Source organism: Panthera pardus, unplaced genomic scaffold, assembly GCF_024362965.1.
Source record: "Panthera pardus isolate Hobbes unplaced genomic scaffold, ASM2436296v1 HiC_scaffold_2, whole genome shotgun sequence".
NCBI lineage: Eukaryota > Metazoa > Chordata > Mammalia > Carnivora > Felidae > Panthera > Panthera pardus.
The window spans coordinates 134,160,400-134,183,644 of NW_026526765.1; the positions used below are offsets into that span (position 1 = coordinate 134,160,400).

The 23,245-nt window shown below is 44.0% G+C and overlaps 1 protein-coding gene and 2 long non-coding RNA genes across 8 annotated transcripts in view; 1 reads left to right on the forward strand and 2 right to left on the reverse strand.

The window, feature by feature from the left end:
• Positions 1 to 14,379, reverse strand: part of LOC109250932 (uncharacterized) — a 176,785-nt gene extending 162,406 nt beyond the window's left edge. For 4 of the 5 annotated variants that reach the window (XR_008423907.1, XR_008423908.1, XR_002073259.2 and 1 more), the window contains exon 1: positions 14,289 to 14,379. This is a non-coding gene — a long non-coding RNA (uncharacterized LOC109250932). Of the gene's footprint in view, positions 1 to 14,284 lie in introns of all 5 variants that reach the window. The other variant, XR_008423906.1, reaches the window with a different exon arrangement.
• A 978-nt stretch (positions 14,380 to 15,357) lies between these two features.
• Positions 15,358 to 22,548, reverse strand: LOC109250938 (uncharacterized). The gene is made up of 3 exons (XR_002073270.2): positions 22,217 to 22,548; positions 20,011 to 20,091; positions 15,358 to 15,449 (listed from the first exon to the last, which is right to left on the reverse strand). It is a non-coding gene; the product is annotated as an uncharacterized LOC109250938 (long non-coding RNA).
• A 190-nt stretch (positions 22,549 to 22,738) lies between these two features.
• The window catches only part of MARCHF3 (membrane associated ring-CH-type finger 3), a 148,417-nt gene continuing 147,910 nt past the window's right edge, over positions 22,739 to 23,245 (forward strand). The window contains exon 1 of one of the 2 annotated variants that reach the window (XM_019422128.2): positions 22,739 to 22,973. The gene's annotated coding sequence lies outside the window, so the exon portion shown is untranslated. The remainder of the gene's footprint in view (positions 22,974 to 23,245) is intronic. The other variant, XM_019422127.2, reaches the window with a different exon arrangement.

The following is a 23,245-nucleotide window of genomic DNA, read 5'->3' on the forward strand; positions in this document are numbered from 1 at the left end:
CACGTAGTCAGTGAATTGATTCATAATATTTGAGGGCTGCCTTGGATAGTTATTCACTCGTCATCAATTGAGTTAATTCAAATTGTAAAACAGTATCAGGTTTTAATATCTTGAAGAAAATTCACTTCTGGACATAACTGGATAGCTATGTCATCTAAAGACAATATTCTTCACCATTTAGGTAAAGTATTAAAAATGTGGTTGTGTACCCTGGCTTATATTTAGGCAGGTTCGACCAATAGAGCAATGGCTTCACTTTAAAACAAAATTGCCTTTTTCTCTTAAAATCACGTCACTGTAATTTCATCTATAATGAAATTCTTTTGTGAACTATTTTAATGAATTTGGATATTGTGAGTCACTTGGCTAGATTTTAATTTGAACAGTATGATTTAGTCTCAGAAATTCTAGAATATTAGAGCTGGCCAACTTTATACATGGTCTAGTCCCACCCCTTCTTTTCATACACAATGAGAAATCTGACATTCAGAGAGTTTCAGGGACTTAGCCTAAGGTAATGTAGCCAGTCAGCTGTTGGACCAGGTCTTGCCACCCACCCTGAATTTCCAGTGCTACCTGGGCTCACTGTAGGGACCTCCTTGTATTATGTCACATACAACATCCTCGATTCTGTACTCAACACAGATTTGGGAGCAACTTAAAAAGCCTTCCAAAGTGACAAGAGGAAAAAAAAAAAAAAACCCATTACAATTGAATAGCACTGTTTATAATTTACAAATTTCTGGGACACATCTTATTTGATATTATTTGTTGAGCCCTGTGGCAGGCAATATTCTAGGATGACCCCAGCAAACCCTCACCCTCGTATAATTCCTTCCCCCTTTGAGTGTGGGTGGAACTCACTGAATATGATGAAATATCACTGCTGTGTTTATGTTACATCATATGGCAAAACGAAGATCACCCTGGTTGGGCCTGATCTCATCAGGTAAGCCCTCTTAAAGCAGAGTTCCTTCTGGCTGGTTGCAGAAGAAATCCGAGATGTGCTCCAGCTGGCCTAAGCATCAGTGTTGTGAACTGCCTAGTGGGGCCACATGGCAAGAAACTGTGGTGGCTGCTAGGAGCCGAGAGTAGTTATTGGTCAACAGCTGGCAGGAAAATGGGGACATCAGTCCTACAGCTTAGAGAAATGAATTCTGTCAACAATCAGTGAGCCCAGAAGAGGATCCTGAGCTCCATATGAGAACCTGAGCCTTGCATAACACCTTGATTTCAGCTCAGTGAGACTGTGATGAGAGAATCCAGCCACATCATGCACATACTTCTGACCTGCAGAAACTGAGATAATATGGGTGCCTGGGTGGCTCAGTCAGTTAAGTGTCCTATTTCCCCTTAGGTCATGATCTCATTGATCGTGAGTTCCAGCCCTGCATTGGGCTCTGCACCGAAAAGTGAAGAGCCTGCCTGGGATTCTCTCTCTCTCTCTCTCTCTCTCTCTCTCTCCTCTCTCTGCCCGTCCCCCACTTTCTCTCAATCTCAAAAATAAATAAACTTAAGAAAAAAAAAGAATCTGAGATAAACGTGTGTTGTTTCAAGCTACTAAGTTCATGGTCAATTGTTGCACAGCTATAGAGATCTAAGAAAAGTCCCTACAACACTGAAGCACGATGGCAGGTGGTGGGACCACAATAATGAATGAGTCTATGTCTTAGACCATCACTGTCTCCTGGGGAGCAGGGAGAGGCAAGTTAATAAAGCAGTGATGGCTAGAACCGAGACATGTATCAAATGGCATGCAGCCAGATGGGGAATATAGCAAGAAATCTTCACAGAAAATTAGACTAGGATTTGATGATTGAATAGGAGCAATAGAGTGGGGCTGGGAATAAGGAGCATGTTCCATTTGAAGGAACAGCATGTGGAAAATAAGAATATGCAAGGGCATGGCATGTTTAGAAAGTTGCAGGTGGTTTTGTGTGGCTGGAGTAAAGAACATGCAGCCAAATAGATTTGGGGTCTACACTGCGAGGGACCTCAGATAATGTGGTTTTTCCCCCTTGTAACCATGTCCTCCCTTACTTCTTGCCCTCATCCACAGTAAGCCCTTCGGGTTCAGGATCCTTCAGGGGTATCTGGCCTCTCTATCCCATCCTCCTTGGTCCTTATAGTCCTCAAGCATGCTAAGCTCAGCAGTACTCTCCAGCAACCCTGCGGGACATTCACATCTTCAAAGCCAATGGGGAAGGGACCATAGGTAAGACGGCCCATTTGTGTGGCTGCAGACATCCTGAGAGCTATGTGTCCTCTGTGTCCTAGGGTTGCTGATCCTTCTCCTGGGTCACCAGTGAGAGAAGTTCCGAGAGTTTAGAGTCTGCTGAGCTAAAAGAGAATCCATGGCCTGGCCAGAGACCCTGGGAGTTTGTTCTTTCGGAGCACTTCCTGCCTAAGTATAAGCATGTGGTTATAGGTGTACAGGAAGTACAGAGGCTTCATCCAAACAACACATTTCTGACATTAGATTTTCAAACAAGTAGGGGTGCCTGGGTGGCTCAATTGGTTAAGCATCTGACTCTTGATTTCAGATCAGGTCATGATCTCACAGTTAGTGAGATCAACCCCTACATCTGGCTTTTTGCTGACAGCAAGGAGACTGCTTGGGATTCTCTCTCTACCTCTCTGTCAAAATAAATAAAAAACATTAATAAAAAAAAAAAAAAAGAATTTCAAACAAGTAAATAAACACCCGTACACTTTCAGGGTGTTAAAGTGTTGGGTGACACACCATGAAAACAGTAGATGTTACATTCCAAAGGAGTTACTGCATCACATAAACACTGCTGGAGACTGACAAGACAGGATATCTGGAGGATTTTTGTTTTTCTTTTTTAAGTAAAGGGTTCTTTCACTTCTCACTAAAGTAAAAGGTTGCGGTCACCTAATGTCAAGAGAAAGGGACGTGCGGGGGACTCGTCAGAAAGCCTGATGTGTGTCCCAAGGTAGTAGGGAGAAAGAACGCAGCGGTCTAACGCCCTGCTGGCAAGTCACGTGAGAGACGAACTAGCAAGCTGCTCCGACTGCGGAGTGTAGACCTGCCATCGCTCTGAGCTTCCCCAGAAGAATAGATCAGATGTGGGCCCAATGTGAGCGAGGGCAGGCTGGGGGAGCCTCAGGAGAGAAGCAGGGATAGAATCCTAGGCTCCTTGGGGCTGAGGAAGCAAGCAGCTATTGAGATGGAGAGTGCATTTGCCGAAATCAAGGGAACTGCAGGTGAAACATCTCCCAAAACCCCGCAAAGGCCCCTGTGAAATGTCTACTGTACATGTCTACCAGGCCTGGGAGGCTGGAAGCCAGCTCACAGCTTCACCACTCAGTGACAACACTCCTGCCCCTGACCACGTTTTCTGCCTTTCCCCATCCCAGTTCTACAAGAACCAGAGCTTCCAGGAGCAAGGAAAGAAAGGCCTTCCCCTTCCACAGCTTCCCACCGGCACATGGCTTCACACTACCCTGCAGGTAAGACAACTTTAAAGCAAGTTCTAACTTTTGATTTTTGACATAGCAACAGACACATTAATCACAGTTTAAAGTGGACACGGTGGGGCACCTGGGTGGCTCAGCTGGTTGAGCAGTTGAGTGTCCGACTTCAGCTCAGGTCGTGAACTCGTGAGTTCGAGCCCTACACTGGGCTCACGGCTGTCAGCCTGTCAGCAAGGAGCCCTCTTCGGATCTTCTGTCCCTTTCTCTCTGCTCCTCCCCAACTTGCGCTCTCCCAAAAATAAGTAAATATTTAAAACAATAAAAATAAAAATAAAGTGACCACAGGACTTTCTGCTGGCTGAGAATACTCGGAAGAATCCTGACACTTCCTACAGTTTTTATTTTTTATCCTGAACAGAGTAAGAAATCCCACCACTGAATACATTTTATAAGGATAGCGGGAGACATAAATAAAGATGCTCTCTGATTGTATTCCACATTCAGAGTATTGATTATATGTGCCTAATGTTGTTTTTTTACCTATAGATATTCTGTCAATCTACTTATTAATTCACATTTGAGAGAGGAATGTGGTCATGTGACTAAGAATCCTGGAGGGCTTTAGTAAACCCTCTGTTCCACTAGCTGAAAAACAGAAAGGTAGATATCTAGAAACACAGCATCTAATAGGTAGTTTGATTATCCCACTGTTGGTAAGTATTAGACAATGTTCAGTAATTATTATAGTTGTTTTCATACTTTTCCTTTCTGAAATTATGTTTGCAGGCATCAATTTGTTTTTACATAAAGACTAATTTTGACTCAAGAAGCTCATCATAATATTCTCCCACTTCCAAAGTAAATACCAATATAAACTTTTTTTTTCCTAAGCTAATGCTTTAAAAAGGAGTGGGGGGCACCTGGGTGGCTCAGTCAGTTAGGCATCTAACTTCAGCTTAAGTCATGATCTCACGGTTTGTGAGTTCAAGCGCTGCACTGGGCTCTGTGCTGACAGCATGGAGCCTGCTTGGGATTCTCTCTCTGCCTCTCTCTCTCTCTCTCACTTTCTCTCTCAAAATAAACAAACATTTAAACAATAAAATGAAATAAAAAGGAGTGGAATAAACAATTGCTGCTCTTGGTTACAGTGTTGCTTTCTCCAGATGTCTCATACAACATTAAAAGGGCTTACTGGAAAACATCCTTTTGGCCAATTTATTGCAGGAAGCAGGGGCTCACTCAGACTAGGGTTGTTCTGTTTGTTGATAATAATGCAGCAACTCATGGAAATCTGACAACAAGAATCACAGTGGGGCCGGGCTGCAGGAAATAGTCTTGGAGAGCCACAGAAACGGAGGCAGCACCGTTGACACGGTGCCTCAGCCTCTTTCTTTCCCTTTCCCCTCCTGACTCACCAGCTCCCCTCCTTACTCACAGTATCTGCTTTCTCATCACTGCAGCTTGCCCGTGCCCACCATTTCTGCTGATCCTTGTGTTCAGCAATACAGGGGTCTGAGTCTCCAGCTTCGTTATTCTGAAATCCCCAAAGAGGGATTTTACTCAGCTTGTTATTTACTAGCAGCCACCCAAGTCGTGTCGGCTGGCTGGGACTATCGCCGAAGCCACCCTTGGATCATGTGCCTATCCTTGATCCAGTCAGCTCGGGGAGCCAAGGTGAGGTGGTGAGCAAATCAGTCACTGCCCACTCAGCAGAGACTGAAAGGATGACTGGTAATGATCGATCACGCAGCAGGTTTGAGAGCATGTCACTCCATCATATTCAAGAGAAGTCAAGAGGAACAGTTTCTAAGTTGATTTATGTCCTACTCATGGGAGTAATGAGGACTTGAACCAGGGCCACGGGAGTTAGACAGAAAGAGGTATCAAGACGCATTTCAGAGAGAGGTTGACAAATCTTCATGACTGACTGGAGAGGTGTGGGGGAGAGAGAGTAGAAGACAGCATGAAGTCTGAGATGACTGCCAGCCTTCTTGCTGTGGCTACTGGGTAAATCCTAGCACTTACTTTTCTTTGAGACAGAGAGCATAAAAGGAAGGGAGGTTAGTTTTTGGTTGTGCTTGGTGGATGGGAAAGGTGGGACAAGGTGAATTTGCCATGCCTGCGGGATACCCAGTAAAGATTAAAGTTGGAAGTTCAAATCAGAGGTTTGGGCTGGAGGTGCAGATCCGAGAGTCCCCATAATATGGCCGGAACTGCATCCATCTAGCACAGGCAGAGAAAAGTGAGCTAGGACTAAGCCCAGGGAAATACCAAACTTGACCATATGGACAGAGGAAAAACCAGGAGAAGAAAAAGAGAATAAGAGGAGTGGGGAAAGGTCATCTAATTTGTATTCTTTGCTGCCTTTGATTATATGATAATACCACGCACTATTCTATGCAGTGAGGACAGGGCAGCAGATGGACAGCCAAGGGTCCTACTCAGGGGCTTGCATTCTAAAGGGAGAGATAAGCAACAAAGTTATCACATCAATGGAGAAGAGACATTTCTTGACAGTCAGAAAAGGGAATTTTCCCCAGACTAGGTGACAGTATCTAATGTCAAAAGAGCTAGGATGAGGAATTAAAAGACGATGATGCTGGACTTGAAAATTAGTATATCAGTGCTGTGTTAGGCTGAATAACGCCCCCCCAAAGGTATCCAGGCCCTAATTCCCTAGAACCTATGAATGTTACCTTATATACAAAGGGTCTTTGCAGATGCCATTAAGTTAAGGATCTTAAGATAGGGAAGCTACCCTGGATTATGCAGGTGGGTCCTAAATCTAACCACGAGTGTCCCTGCAAGAGGGAGACAGAGCTACTACAGAAGATGAAGTATGAGATATGACAACAGAAGCAAGAGGCTGGGATGATACAAGAAAGGGTCATGAGCCAAGGAACCAAGTGGCCTCCAGAAGCTAGAAAAGACAAACAGATTCTCCCCTAGAGCCTTCAGAAGGAACATGTGTTGCCAACATCTTGACTTCAGCCCGGTGAAAGTGATTTAGGGCTTCTTCTGCAATATGGAACTATAAAAGAATAAACTTTTATTGTTCTACACCACCAAGTTTGTGGTAATTTGTTGCAGCAGCAATAGGAAACTAATACAAATGATGACTCAATCTTATTAAGAGAAATTTTGGTAGGGAAAAGGAAGAAGATATAGCCTGAAAGAAATTTGCAGTAGGATGGGAAGTGGAAGGTGCAGAAAAGGCTGTAGAGTGTCTATCTTTCAGGAAGTTTTCAAACATATTTTGTTTAAAGAGGACAATTAAGAGAACAAAAAGCGTCAGAAGAGCTGAAGAGTTGATTAACTGATTAGCTCAATACTCGAAAATGGCAAGCCATTTGTGAAAGTACCATAACTTTTAGCTTATCTTAGAAGAGCTAAGCATTTAGGCAGTAGTTCAGGGGCTTCGAGAGTGACTCTGATACTGGAGAGGAGACCATGGCAACCCATCCCCATCCACAGACGCACATACCAGACCCAGAGCTCTTGTTCACCACAGAGACCAAAATATTTTGACACTGGGACCGAGAGTCCTGCACTGGGCACAGATCTTCTATCTCTCTATTAAACAGGAATCCATGAACAGTGAGGCACAGCCAACAGACAATGGTCTCATCTAGCCGGTCTTTCATTTAGACACTGATGTTCAGCATTTTACCTCCCCTCTCACGTTCAAAAAGAAGGACCACCAAAGCCAAAGTCCTTTGGAGTTATGAAGGATAGAAGGAATAAAGCTTCAGGAGAAGGGAGAAACATTAAAATCACACAAAACATGGAGAAGAAAAGCTCATAGGAGCAGCACCAGCCAAAAGATTGGACACAATAGGAAGAATCCAGCCAAAGGCCCACACTGAGTGGCAAAGGCATCCTTTCTTCATGCCAAAATGTTATATTTGAACTATTCCTGATGGAAAGCTTTCACCCTTAGAAATAAGGTAGGGCTAATATTAATTGAAGCTTTTTTTAATAATTTGGAAACACTAAGAAAGAGAGAGGATACAAGTTAAAGGAAACTTCAGGCTATGGCCTCATTGTGCTACTCACAATTCAACAACACAATGCAACTCTGCTGGGAAACCCTGATAGGCTTTACTGCAGCACTGTATTGCACAGAAGACCCCCAGCAATGATCCCAAGTCGTCTTTTTTTTTTTTTTTAAGTTTATTTATTTACTGGGGGGGGGGGGGCGTGCAAAGATACAGGGAAAGAGAGAATCCCAAGCAGGCTCCTCACTGTCGTCTGCATAGAGCCCAATATGGGGTGCAATCCCACAAACCGTGATATCGTGACCTGAGCCAGCTGAGAAACTCCCTTATTCCTCCGCCAGGCAAGTGAGGCAGTGTCATATGTTTTTTTGTTAGGAATGTAATGCTAAGAAGTGAAAACGGGCATCTATTCATGACCTGGTAAAAAAGAGCTGTTAGAAGTTGGGAAGGAACTGCCAGAGGAGCTAAGATTCAGGATTTAACTCCACCTCCCCCTATGTTCTCTTTGTAAAGTTATCCCAAAGTAAGGCCAGCATCACTCTTTTAAGGTTGAAGGAGATTAAGACATTCAGAAATCAGATTGTGGGATTTATTCCCATTGTGAGTGCTGACTTCTAGTATCAGCCTTTTGTTCTGCATGACAGCTCTCATCTTGCAAACTAGCAAGATTCTTGAATTTGGCAAGGATCCTGCTCTGTGAAGCATTTTCAAGTTAGAGTTTTTAGCAATGCCACATTTCTCTAAGCCCTTAATAAAGAAAAGGTTGCAAGGGCGAAAGAAGCAATGGAGTTCTCACCTACTAGCATAAAACAACTTCCCAGCTGGCAGGTGCAACACGTCCAGGGTGATCACAGTCTTTGAGTTACCAAAGGATTTTATCTTTTTCTTTAAACCTCTTTACTCTACCAAGTAACTATGATAGCTAAAACATAATTATCTATTTCCCCCTTTTGCTCGATTCATTTAAAATGGCATTTTCTAGAGACGCCTGGGTGGCTCAGTGTGTTAAGCGCCCGACTTTGGCTCAGGTCATGATCTCATGATTCGTGAGTTCGAGCCCCGCGTTGGGCTCTGTGCTGACAGCTCAGAGCCTGGAACCCGTTTCGGATTCTGTGTCTCCCGCTCTCTGCCCCTCCCCTGCTCACTCTCTGTCTCTCTCTCCCTCAAAAATAAACAAACATTAAAAAAAATTTAAATAAATAAAATGGTATTTTCTATTTGTATATGTGTGATTACATAAAAATGCAATTATTACATTTCTTGATATGTTCTATAACCTACACACCAAGTGAGACCCAAGAATGCCTTCAAGAGAAATAAAGGATACTGCTGTCATTCTCCATACATTTTCCAGGAGTAAGTAAGAGTAGAACAGATAATTACAAATACGGAAGAAGAAGCATCACTTTGCCAATGGTGCAGAGAGCCTACAATTATGTGCAATTCCCTACTTAGACTTTTTCGTTATGCTGAACATTGAAACAAAGATAATGATTGGGAGGAGAAAAGGGAAGGAGGAAACTGAAACACTGAATGTACGGAGTTCATTTACATGAAGATGTCGCCTCACCCTAAGGGGGCAAGCAAGAGTCTGATAATCCCACGGGCACCCTATTGTCATTTTTTTTTTTTTTAAACCATGGATTTGGGATCCTTATAAATGTTCCTTATTGTTGTGAAGTCAAGAATGGTTTCTCCTGCTCACAAAACATGATCGCTTTCTATTGGTAGTTTTTAGTGTTCTGACTGGTTTTGCCTATCTGGAAAAGATACATCTTCAACCATTGGAAATAAATCTTTTTCTTCTCTGGCAAGTCCGTAATATGATCCTTTTCTATCAACTGACAGCACCATCAGATAAGTAGACATGCCTTGCTTGGTTAGAAGTATGCTGAGATTTTTAGCAGGAGCAAGAATATAGTTAGAGACCCAGATTAAGACAGGTTCAGCACACCTTAAAAATTTTCGGTTCTGTCCTGGAGGTATCCTCTTGAGCCCCAGTTTGACTATGGGACTCATTCAGGGCTGACATCCTTCCAAATCAGGTGTCTCAGGAAATGGAGAGAGGAGGCCTTTAAGACGGGCTGCAGCAAGTGAAGTTTAGATGAGACTAGATGGGTGCAGCGTTTTGGTCTCTTGAGATTCTCAGGGTCTTCTCCAACCCCTCAAACGAAAGATGAGTTTCCACCAGAATGAACTGGGGAGGGGGAGGCAAATCTGAAGATGAGCAAACCATAGTGCCACTCAGAGGCATCAGAAACTAAAGTCTGAGGGGCGTCTGGGTGGCTCAATTGGTTAAGCAGCCGACTCTTGATTTCAGCTCAGTCCATGATCTCATGGTTCATAAATTCAAGCCCCACATTGGGCTCTGTGCTCACAGCGCAGAGCCTGCTTCAGATCCTGTGTCTTCCTCTCTCTCTGCCCCTCCTGCACTCACACTCCTTCTCTCTCTCAAAAATAAATAAATGTTAAAAAAAAAAAAAAAAAAGGAAAGAAACTCTAAAGTCTAAGATTCTGCAATAGCACAGATTTTTTTTTTTTTTTTTTCTTATTCCCTTTCATCACTTGTGAGTAAAATGTAGAACAGGAGAAGGGGAATAACAGTTACACTACCTAGAGTTGTATGGCATTTTCTATTTTTCCCCAACTTTTATTTTTTTAAACTGTTTTATTTTATTCTTTCAGCAATCTGTGATATAAATAGAGCCAGTATTATTATCTTTATTTCTGAGATGAGAACAGTGAGGCCCAGAAAGGGGAAGTGACCTCCATCAAATCATGCAGTGACTCAAAGACGGCCCAAGGAATAATACCCAGTTCTGCTCTCATTTAATCTAAAACAGTTACCCTACTGGCTTTAAACGTCCCTTTCCTCCTTCGTTTTTGGTGGCGGTTCTCTTTTGAAACGATCCCTCGCCAACTGTAGAGTGAAGACGGATCCATGTTCAGAGTTGCAGAGAACTGTTGTTTCAAGGCCCCCCAAGGGGCCTGTTTCCATTGCTTACCTGCAAAGCCAATGTTTGAACCTGTGATGGAAGTCCCTTAGAGGCATCTGTTGGGATTGCTCCCACCCGAGACGGCTGTAATTAGCTCTGCTAACAACTGTGATTGAACAGGGCTTGTTGTAGTCATTGTTCACTGACAGGCACAGAAAAGAGCCACATCTCAGCAAGTGGTGTTCTAAATGGTGTTTCCTGCTTGGTTAAACTCACATACGGCACTTGTCAGGGATGCTATTCCCAAACTCGGCTAGCAGCAGGCAACGTCATTGCCAACACCTTCCAGAGCCCATGGAGAAGGCCATGACAGATTCTCAGAGAATGCACTGCCACGCAATGGGAAAGACTGTCTCTATTTGACCTTGCCCAGGATCTGGCTGCCCCTCCTTCTGATGGAAAACACAGGTGTGGCCTGGCATGATTAAGGGAAAAGGTAGTCTTTGTATTCCTGATCCTAAAGACTCCCACAGTTTAAGATCTCCCCTTTGAGAACACTTGTAAGCGAAAGTTCTAATGTGTGGTACATTCGGCCCATGCTTTTCTGAGACTGTGCTCTTATTAGAAGCAAAACAAAATGCTGCTTATGAACACCTGCTGGTGAGCACCAAGCCAAGAGGCAGCGTGGGCGTTGGATGAGAGGTGTTGCCCTGGCAGTAAATCTAAGTTGCTCACACCAAAGTAAGGGTTTCTAGGGAAGCTATCTGAGCGAGAGGCAAATACTTAGTCATTCAGAGTAGGCCATAAAGGAGTGCTTCTTTCCAACAAGGGAAGGTCTGATTCCAAAGAGCTTAAAAAATGGTTAGCATTTCTCTCTTCAATCCATCCTTTTATTCACAATATATATTTCTTTGTTAAGAAATAGGAGGCTCTGTAATCAAACCCTTGTTGACAAGTTGTTAAAGAGCTACAATTTATCTGCTTGGTGTTACTTCAACAATAGTTTTTGCATTATGATTCTAAGTCACTTAATAAAAGAGTACCCAGGCCCTGGTGTGGTCTAAAATACTGGAAGCTTTGGTGGCTCAGTCGGTTAAATGTCCAGCTCTTGATTTCAGTGCAGGTCGTGATCTCACGGTCTTGACATTGAGCCCTGCATCCCAGCTCTGTTCTGAGAGTATGGACCTTGCTTAAGATTCTCTCTCTCCCTCTTTCTGCCCTTCTCCTATGCTTGCACAGGTGTGCTTATGGGCACACACTCTCTCTCAAAAAACAGAACAGAATGGGGGTGCCTCAGTGGCTCGGTTGGTTAAGTGTCTGACTCTTGGTTTCGGCTCAGGTCATGATCTCACAATTCATGAGTTTGAGCCCCTCTGCTGACAGCACGGAGCCTGCCTCGGATTCTATCTCTCCCTCTCTCTCTGCTCCTCCCCCCTCCCCCCCCCCCCCCGCCACCAAGTAAATAAAAAAGAAAAGAAAAGAAAAAATAAAATAAAATAAAATTGTGTTGTATGTATCTTGTGTCTTCTTACCTACTCCCCAACACCACCAAGTTTTAAGATTTGACTTCTTAAGCATTTCCTATAATCGGTCTCCTTGTTTCAGTGCTCACTGCTATTGCCGCCATAGTTCAAGGATTTATCGTCTCTTACCTAGGTACTGCAAAAGCCCAGTCTCCTAAATGGTCTCCCCTGCTCACTGGCCTCCCACCCCATCTCCCATCCATCTTATCATCACCTCCAATTATCCTTCCAAATCACAGGCCAAATCGGATCACTCACAAACCCATCATGGCTCTCCAATGCCCACAGAAATGAAGACCAAACTAGAGAATTCAGCATCATAGTAAAAGCCCTGCATCTAGCCTCTATATAGTGTATCATTCATGTATCCTAATTCCTACTGATTCCAGATAAATTACCCTTGCATTAAAAAACCATCATTTCGCATCTTGGAGCCTTCCATCTTACAAAATCACCCTTCTGTTTCAATTCAATTGCAGCTTCCTCCAGGAAATTTTCCACCCTTTCTTCCAACCCAAATCAATCACTGTCTCCTCCAAGCTCATAAAGCACCATAGATATGTGTATATATGGTTTATTGAGATATGAGTCACATACCATACAATCCACCCATGTAAAGTGTACAATGTGATGTTTTTTAGTACAGACTTGTGTAGTCATCACAATTTTAGAACATTTTAATCACCCCAAAAAGGAATCCTGTACCCATTAAGAGTGCCTTCCCATTTGTCCTCCCCCCGCCCTACGCAATCCTAATCTACTTTCTATCTCTATAGATTTGCCTATTCACAAAGCTTCATGTAACTGGAATCCTACGATATGTGGTTCTTTGTGACTGGCTTTTCTCATTTTACACATTTTTTCCAGAGTTCATCCATGTTTTAGCACACATCAGTACTTCATTCCATTTTATTGTTAACAGTCCGACGTATGGATACGCTGTTTTATTTATTTTTTAAATTAATGACATTTGGGTTGTTACAACATTTTAGCAATTATAATGCCTCATGTAGACTTTGATTGTCATTTAGTATGTATGGCTTAGTACTAGAGGGTTTTCGTTTGTTTGGCCTGGGTCTGTTTTATCACTTGATGATAAACTCCTATGGACAAAGAACATTATTTTCATTCCGTAATCTCATATGCCAAGTATTCAATAAATGTTTGAAAGATGGATAAATGGGCAGATATCAGAGGTTTTTACTGTCAATTATAACACAAGGTACTCCAAATAAAAATATTAGAGTGGAAGCAGTAATAACACAAGGAGAGTCCCCATAAATTTACCCAGTAAATTATAACAAACACAGGTGGTTCTTAAGTAAACTTTAATCTTGGCGCTATTTCCTGGAACTCCACACATGGATCCTACAGTTGATTTTTTTCATGGAAGCAGTTCCTTTGTTAATAATAGTGGCAAAGTAGGTAAACAGAAGCCTGGAAGATGCTAGACTTTTTCTCCTAAATGGACTCCACGGTGTTTTCTTGTTGCTCTTGGCTTGTCTGAGTTTATTATTATCGTCTGTCTAGGACAGTGGTTCTCCACCCTGGCTGACCATCAGAATCCCCTGTGGAGCTTTACAAGATACAAATTATTTGGGTCCCGCCTCCCAGAGTATGATTCTAAGCTTGGGTAGGGATCCAGGTTCTAAGAGCTATAAAGATGCTTCTGATGCATAGCCAATTGTAAGAATTCCTATATCAAAAGTTGCCCTGAGGTTAAAAGAATTAATCATATAAAGGATGTATAAGCACTTGACTCCTAGAGAGTATTTTACTCATCCTGGGATCATGCCCATTAATACTACCTAACATTTATAAGGCACTTTTTATTTGGAAAGAGCTTTGCAGTCATTTTTTCTTAGCTAGGCTTGCATGCTGGGTGACCTTGTACAAATCACATAATCCCTTTGTGTCTTAAACTTCCTCAAATGTAAACTGTTGGCAGTAATACTGACCCACCCTCAAGGGGTATTGTGGAGACTAATGGGGGCTGAAAGGCACTCAGCAAACAAAAATGTTACATGCATGCTTATTAGACAGGTATGAAGACCTAGTCACAGTCTTTTAAAATGAAACAAATTCCAAAATAAACCCAAGCCTTTCCTGCAATCTTCATCATCATCTCAAAGATACTTTCCCAACACCAAAGTACAGTAGTTCTCCCTTTCCAGCAAGACTAATAAAGTGACATAATCTATACTCACAAAGATAGAGCTAATCATGGCAGCAAATATGTCAAACAGCCCTGAAGTATAGTTGTTAACCTTCTCATTTATCATTCATAGTGCAATTTAGAGATTGTATCTAAAAAATACACTCTTCTGAAAAAGATTCTTAGAAAAAATTCATGCGTGTTCACACAAGATTGTAAGCTGATGCTACATACTCACTGTTGATGTTAAGCCTGAAGGTGCTTTCTAGTTTGCTGGTTGTTTTTTCCATGGCTATATTTAGCCTCTTCTCATCCTCCCCCACGTGGCTGAAAGAATATATGGTCAAAATGAGACTTTGAGACCTAGCTCAAGTTGGGGATCGGTGAGAACGGGAGGCAGAGGAAGAGTTTCTAACCTTGGAACCAAAGACAGGTCTTGCAAGGATGGTGACCCACAACTAAGAACTCATTTGTAATATATTTTCAGGTTCCTGGAAAAGGGAGTCAGAAAACAGCCATAGTTTTCCCTTTTTCCATTTTGCTTTGAAAAGGCCACAAAACTTTCAGGGGCCAGGTCCAATTACATATTCCAATTCATTTGCAAGTGAATAGTTTCTTTGACTCTGAATAAGAATTAGTGCCCTCATGCCCACCACAGCTGATTTGAGCTATGAATTCTAAGCAAGCATGACCTTTCTGGGGACACTCGACCTTGGCTATGCTCTTTTCTCTTTGGACTTCTGAGAGATTGGTTGTATTTCCAAGGGCAGTTGTCTGCTTTAGTTAAGCTCAGAACCTGTTAACAATTAAATTCTATCAAACAAATATTTACTGAGTACTTATACCTGAGGATAATACTGTAGTGATTACTGCAGAGGCCATGAAAAGTACCTTGAGATGCTATAACTCAGTGACCTTGGGTCCTTTACCCAGGACAAGACCAACAACCTCCCCACAAAGACTCCCAGGGTTTAGTCAGATGACATGCCTGTTTCCAGACACATCCTAAATTGGCCTTCACCAGACATCAAGATGAAATGTCATTAACTTCTCACACAGTATTTTGCTCCTTGCAATATCCCATTAGACCTTGTTCAGAATTCAGAAGCTCTGTGAAGAGAGCCTCAGTCTTACTGGTTGGGAAAGTTATCTACTGCGCATAGTTTTTGTTTTTTAAACAAGGTTAATTCTGGCATGTTTTGGCCTCAATCATCTTTGAGAGTTTCAGCATTTTTGCGGCACATCTTAAGAAGAGAAAGAACCCACATTAGCTTCAGTTTTAATAGTTAGGAGAAATTAATGCTAATACATGCCTTCAATGGGATTCACTTAGGTATCCTGAACACTTTCTTCCATCAATATGGAAAGTCCCCAGATGTATGTATTGTGGATTTTTCCTCTGTAAAGAGATGCAAATGGTTACAATCAGTTGTATGATTTCCTCTGAGTCTTTCAAAGTTCTGTTTTCTCTGTATCTCAAGGTAAGCATCCCTGCTTTGCAAATCTAGAAGCCAAGACAACATGGATTAGTTTTATCACTTTCCTCAGTGAAACCGAGACCACCTTGTCCCAGCCCATTGCTCTCCTACAAAGCACAGGAAAAAGTTATGGCATTTTAAGAGAGAAGAGAAATCAGATACAGTTTTCTGGTCCAGGGCTTGTTTTCTTTATCTTTCACATAGAATCCTTAAGATCTTAGATGAAATTTAACGATCCTTACATGTTAACTTTACTTTCTTTCAACTTCTTTAAGAAATAAACAAACAAAAAAACATGGAAAAACACTTAACCACTTATTTGTGGATCTCTCTATAACCCGGGGCATAAAATACAATCCGGGCAAAGCCAAACAAGGCACTAGAGGGTTGAGAGACAAGGAGAATGTTACGCATTAGATTTAGGATTTTGAAATAATTCCGTTTTAGTGGTTTCCTGTTTTTCTTCACATATAGGGTCAACAGTGGCCTGTCATTTGTTGCAGGTATTTAGGTATTTGCTCTAGAGGAAGACTTCTCTGACTGATCACAGACAGGAATTTTCCAAACAAAAAACAAAACAAAAAAACCCACTCTTCCATAATACCAGATCAATGAGAAGTGCCCTATTTCACAAATGTTAAAATTTTCAGTTTTCATTTTTATGTCACCTAAGTTTTCTCATCTCACCCACCCCTTGAGGGCATCTCTTTATTTCTTTATAGGAAGATTTAAATAAGCAATCGGTTTCCTTTCTAAGCATTTTTGGATTAACAATAATACTTCTCTCACTTGTATTTTAGCCCAGACGATTAAACAGTAAAAATGCTAATTAGTAGCCTGTATCTGAAGAGAAAAAGCTATTTCTTAATGGGCGAAATTCAAGCTGAGATGGAGACCTCATAGGGCACTACAATAAACGGGTTGGGTTGCATGCTAAGGGGAAAGGATTAGGGACCGAATTGACCAACTCCAGAGAGAGATTCTGGCTTAGTGGAAACACTAAGCTGAGATCCGAATATATTAAAGATACTGACAACACTAAAGTTATCAAAATGCAGACATTTGTTATCAATCGTAGAGCACAATTTGTCTTTGTCTTTCTTACTGACCTGCAGCTGACTTTAGAAATAAAATAAATTACATGCTAAGAAATTAATTTTATTTTTCTTCCATTTACTTTTCCTTTCTGGAAAGACATTGAGCCAGGGTGGAGGGCATATTATTAGATGAGCATTGTGAATACAATGTCCAGAATCTGCACCCTTCTTCCCACAAACACCTATGAGGAAGTCAAAAGTCCTACTTCCAAATTCCACATCTGTCAGTTATGAGCTCCATAATGGTGGGCAAGTCTGAATTTCCAAATGCATTAGTTTTCTCATCCACTGAAGGAGGAAAAATAATATGTATCTCGTTGGAATGCTGTGAAGGTTAGAAAAGCCAGTGTATGAGAAAACATCTGGAGACTAAGTGTATATTAGCACTCAGTGCGTGTTAGAATAATGAGGGAATGGAAGAAGTCAGAGAGGAGTCGAGCTCTCATTGCCCACAGGCTAAAATCTATATATTTAGCCGGGCATTCAGTGTGCTGGAAAATCTGCTTTCTCCTCACCAGCCCTTTTTTGACAAACGTCCTGCTGTGGTCAAACATTCTCCAATACACCTTGAATGTGCCCACCTTCCTTGCTCTGGCATTCACACCACCCTCAGCCTCTCTTTGCCAAAATTCTACCCATCTCTCAAGGGTCTCAAATGCCACTGTCTCCAGGAATGTGAGGGGACTCACCTTCTCCTCCTCTAAACCCTGGTCCTTGCTGGCTAGAGCACTCCTGGAGACACCATCCACAAAACGCTTACTGCCCCAGCAGACTCCCTGCACGTCAGGGACCACGTATACAGTACCCCACACACTGTGGTACCTTGCCAAGGAGAGGTGCTGAATAGACCCGTGATTGAATAAATACATGATTTCTCACCCTGCCCCTGTTGTGCGCTTGGACAAAACACTTTGCCTTCAGTCTCAGTTGCCTCGGCTGTGAACAGAGGATAACAGCATGGATATACTCCCCAGGTGTGCTATGAAGAATAAACCAATGACTGAAAAGCAATTTGAAAATGTAAAATGAAATGCTATATATAAATGTTACATAATCAAAATCATTTCCCTCTGTATTATGGTTTATTTGGCTTTATATCTTGGAATCCTTTGTGGGTTTCAGAATCTCACAGATGCAAAACCAGCCACATTAGCACCTAAATTCTCTTGGGTAATAAACGATTGTGTGTATTATAGCTCACGGCTACTCTTCCCTGGCATACTTACACATGAATCTGTCATAATTTGGGGCATTCATAATAACTAATGATACAATTCATTTCTTAAGGATAATCCATTCTTTTCCTTCTTTAGCCAGTTACTGTTCCCACATGGCTGCCTCAAGGGAACTAACTTTCATTAAACCCCAAATCCAGATGATGAGCACACTGTCTGGAAGCCCAAACTGAGGAGGTTATAGTCGTAGACCTGGAAGTGGTTTGGAGTTTTGAAGCACTATTTGTTTTCTGTGGCCATTTTTGTCCCGAATTCTGAATCTGTCACTCGCTTTCTTGTATGTTACCAAGTGCTCAATGCAGCCTAATTGAGGTACCAGGCAAGACTGGATTAGCCCTTTCCGTAGGAAAACAGGCAATGCTAGTCGCAAATACTATTACTAAAAGAGGCTTCTGACTTTTAGTCCATAGAAGAATATAAATCTTAGAACGGTCCTTCCACATAGATAGCAACTCTGAGGAAGGAGAGACAGTAGCAACGTTAGGGGCTGATTGTGAGCATCCAGTGAGTAATTAGATGGAAAAGTATGGAACAGCGCAGGACACATAGTGAGTGTCAATAAATATGAGGCATTGTTATTATCAGCAGAAGGACCACTATGAGCCCAGCCCTGTGCTAAGAGTTACACAGAGATTCTTGCTTGAGATTCCTAATAAGCTAAGCAGAAAAAACTCAACATTCTTCACCGCCACCCCAATTATCTCAGAGAAGCTAAGCACCTTGTCCGAGGTCTCAAAGTTAGGAAGCAACGGAAAGGAAATAAAACCTTCAGTCGATCATGTTTCTTCAGCCCATACTGTTTGTCCTGTTTCTCAGAACACCCTGCTGTTCTTATTTTTAACTTAGGTTGGGAGTCTGTTTTTCCTTCTTGAGTACATGACCCTCCCTTTCCAAATTCCTCAGTGTTACTCATTCTGAAGTTTTAAAATTAACGGTATTTTTTAATCTCTTCTGGTGGCCTTCTGACCAATGTGTGTAGTTTTATGTACCAGGCCATCTTCCTTAGATCATTCTAGCCTTTCATCAGAGTTGTCCTCACATGGTGACATCCACTTTTAACAAGTTCAGTGTAGATTTTTTTCCAGGGCATGCATGAGGAAATCCCAAGTTTGTGTACAACAGAGGCTTCCCTTTCCCACACATTTCTGTTATCACATTTTTCCTTGGTTGGACCTGAGGCAATAGAACTTTGACAGGGGGTGCCTGCATTATCATTTAAACACATGAGATATCATTGTTTTGTGGGTGGTATCACCCTGGCTGCAGACATTGTGCCAGAGCAATCTCTCTGTTACAAAAAATAGCTCCTAGTTGCAGACAAACTAACACCATACTTGAGTTTGCAAAATCACCTACGAGATATTTTGTCCTCTCTAGGGGAATTAATATTTCAGAGTGCTTTATCATGAGTTATCTCTTCTTTCTGTGAAATTAATCAGAAGGATTGCTGTTTTGTAGTTGGAAAACTCAGGTTAATGGCTTGCCTGTAGTCCTAGAACGAACCTATGGCATGGCTGGTATTAGAATCTGCTGCTTCTGATTGCATTTCTTTGCTAAGGTCTTTAGCTCAGCCTGTTCAATTTCTGAATAATTTTCAAAGTGAATACATGATGAGAGAGGTGGTGGAAACGGAAAACAGGGAAAAACACTATTCAGTTGAGCAAAGCTCCCAAAACAAAGAACAAGGACAATCAAAGAACAAGGTAATCAAAGAACAAGGACTGTGAGGACCCTTTTCCATCATTTCCATTTATGGAATAAAAGGACAATAATCCAACGAGATTAAAATGAAGAGAAATTCCAAGTGTAGAGAGGAACTGTTCAGACCACACTGTTTTCCTGTTTCAACATCATTTTGTTCTCCTTTTCAACAATCACTACTGCTATAAATGGCATGAACTGGCAGTGCTTTTTAACCGCTGTCACAGTGTCCCCCTTAAGCCGCTAAACAGAGTGGGTCAATTCTGCCACTGCTGTTTTATGGAGAGGAAGCAGGGGTAAACAGAGGTTAAGTGACTGCCAGGAGCACTCACAGCTCAGATTAGAACCCAGGGCTCCTATCAGTCACATCCTGCTGAAATTTACAAGGCTCCAAAATGTTGTTTCAGTGTCAGAGATGGGTGACAGTGCCTGAAGGGAAATTTGCTCACCATCCACAAAAGGACCAGCCCAGCTTCCATGGCCTCAACTCAGTCTTCTCATTCCCAAGCCATTCCACAAACTTCTTCATCCTTTTGAAGGAAAGACATTGTCTTCACTGAAATAGGTTAGTACTAAGCAAGTGTCTTCTGTGTCTAGATTTCCCTGGTTTTCTGTTTATTTCATACAGATAGGACTACAATGAGTTCTTATGCAAGTAAATCTCATTTTTTTCCCTTGTAGAATACGGGGACAGCCCAAACTCAAGAGATCACTGGGAGAATGACAGCCAAAGGATTAAGTCTGTGTCAGAGTGACAAACTCTTATCAAACACCAATTACAACAGAAGATGGTATGGAAATACGAATGTAGTCTAGATGTGCTGTCTCTAAATGCCATCCACTCTATAAAGGAAAATTAAACCAGTTACTTGTCTGAAAACCCATGGCAATTATGTCTGTATGGAACAAAGAGATGGAAAACCCTGGAAATCAGGACATGGAAGTCACCCATCTAGTTATTATTTCCTAAAAAGAAACTTCCTATCTCCTTGTTTCATCATCTAACACAAATACTATAGCATGTACAGTCAACAGCCAATGTTTAGCTCCTATTACCAAGGTGATTTTTAAAATAATCACTAGCATCTGTGAAAAACCTTCACAGGGTGTTAACATGATAAACACTGTTGGCAAACTTTTCCTCTAGTTATAGACAGGAGTTGGGGGGTGGGGTAAGGAATCCAAGGAAATATACTTTTCCCCTTATCTTCCAACCCCAACCTAGGCAGAGATCTGGTGTATATTCCATTCACTTGGTCTACAGTTCATTCCTTGTGGGCAAAGGCCATTCTCTCAAGCCAGTCAGCAGTATGGTAAACAACTGCTTACCATGGAATGGGTTGGACTCCCTTGGCTACACCAGTCCTTTGATTCACTAAATGAGTAATTTCTGCAATCCAAATAGGTTTTTAAGGCCTACTAAGGACTGTCCAGAGCCTGATTTTCTTGCTTGACAACCTGTCTTAGGGACCTTTCCCTGCTGAGACAGGGAGCTGAATAGACACAAGTTGAAACTCAAACCAGGCCAGAGAGCCCACCTCAGAGCTGTAGCCTTCCCTGCTGGAGTGGCCATTTCAATTCCTTTCCAGCTACAGGCCTTTTGCCTTCCTTCTTGCCAATGACCCTCATCAGGAGGGTCAAGCAGCTACCGAAATAACACCTGTAATGGTCCATACTCCCTCATGCACAAGAAACTAAAACCTTCAGGACTTGTAAATCTGAGGGAGCCAATGGTCAGTGATGAAGGTGTCAGGGCACCAGAAAGCTTGGCCCTTTTCCTACTACGCATAAGTTCATTTTACTAACACGGTTTGAGTGCCTACCTATGCCAGGTGCAGTTCCAGGCAACCATTGGCCGCTCAGCACCCAAAGCTATGGGTCTACAGCTTGCTAACATTCTAGGCCTCAGCCTGGAAAGCAACACCCAACCCCGTTGCTTTTTGACTCTATACCTACAGCTCCGTGTATGTGTATACTTCAGCCAAGGTAAGGGCTTAAACACAGGGTGAAGGGCATCCCTGCCAACAAAAGGAGCAGAAGTGACCGGGCCGGCCAGGAAGGGCAGAGCCCACAGAGCCTACTCAGAGGGGCTACTGAGCTGCGACCGACCAGAAAGCTCAGGATCCTCCGGTGCCCGCCGCTAGGGAGGTGTCTGAGCTCGGTCCAGGAACATCCGAAGGAGCAGGGGACGACAGCGTTCATTGGGGGCACTTGTGGCTCGCTTGGAGGCGTTCCTGCTCGCGAGGATTGGGCGGCCCTGGCCCTCTGGCGGACCCAAGGAACAACAGCAGCAGGAGCCATGCTACGGAAGTCCCCCGACAGAGCAGCCGACCCTAGGTTGGGTATCGAGGCCTCCGGCGCCGTCTAGCGTCCGAGCCTCCCTTTCGCCCCCGGGCTCTGCCCAAGCGCCTCAGGCACTTTGGGCCGGGAAGGGGGCCTAGGTGCCGGTAGGCTTCCCTCCTGCTGCTGCTGTTGGTATGAAAGCACGGCTGAGGAGGGGACGTGTAATGAACTTTCCAGGAGGTCCGCAGAGTCGGAGTTTTGTTTTGAAGATAACCACCAAACCGCAACCAGAACCTTTTCCAGGGAGCCCGGAGCTCCCAGTTCCGGGCCCGGGCCTCCAAAGGTGACTGGGTGAGGCGGCCCGGGACTCACCCTCTTTGGGTCTCGGTTTCCTCGCTGGGGCTCCTTTGGGGACGCCAAGTTCGGCGCCTCCCGCGGACACCAGGTGTGGGCGTTGTCAATCCGGAGTCGGTCCGCGCTGCGGCTGGGCTTCTCGCTTCACAGCGCGCCGACACGCTGCGGCTCTTGGGGCTCTGGACGGCCCCAGACCTCTCTAAGGCAGGGGCCTTCCGGGGCCGCCACTTCCCTCCCGAGGCGCCCGGGTCGCGGGGCAGCTACCCCGACAGCACCAGCCCGCAGCCCAGGCACCCCACCGCAGCCAACTTCCCCGCCGCCAGCGCGTCTCAGATCCAGCCCTCAGCCGCGGGCGATTGGACGGCGGCAGCGGGGCGGAGCCGGGCGCTCGGCACTGCCCGCGGCCGCCCGGATTCCCGGAGTCGCCGCAATTGGCTGCGGGCTCCGCCAGTCACGCGCGGAAGGCGCCCCGCCCCGCCGGGCTGGCCCAGGGCTGGCTCCGCCCCGCCCGCCGCGCGGCCCCGCCTCCCTCCAGAGCCGGGTAGCCTCAGCTCCGCGGTCCGCCTCATTCGCTAAGCTGGTCCACGAATTGTCAACGCGTTCGGGCGGCTGCTGAGCCGGGGCGCCCGCCGGGCTTGTCGTGCTCCCTCGGAGGTGCCTTCCCGAACCAGTGTGCCGGGTCCGCTAGGGCCAGAACGGTCGCCGGTTCGGGGCAACTTGGGATTCAGGACCCTCTGCAGGGGCGTCGGTTTGTGATCGGGACTCGGCGAGGAGGGTGAGTGGCCGCGCGCAAGGCGAGCGGCTCCTCTTGGCGCTGTTCGGCGAGCGGGGGGACTGGACGGGTCCTGGCGGGCGTCGGTGCGTCGGTCCTAGCTTGGCGGCTGTGGGGAGGTCAGGGCCAGGCGGGATTTACTCCTTGCTAGTATCCCCACTCCCGAACTTGTTTCGGAGAGTCGCAACTCGGTCCGGGACGCGGCTCTGCGTTCTCACGAACTTGGCATGTTGTAATTGCCATCATTAGGTGGGGCCTGGGGACGCGTCCCTTGG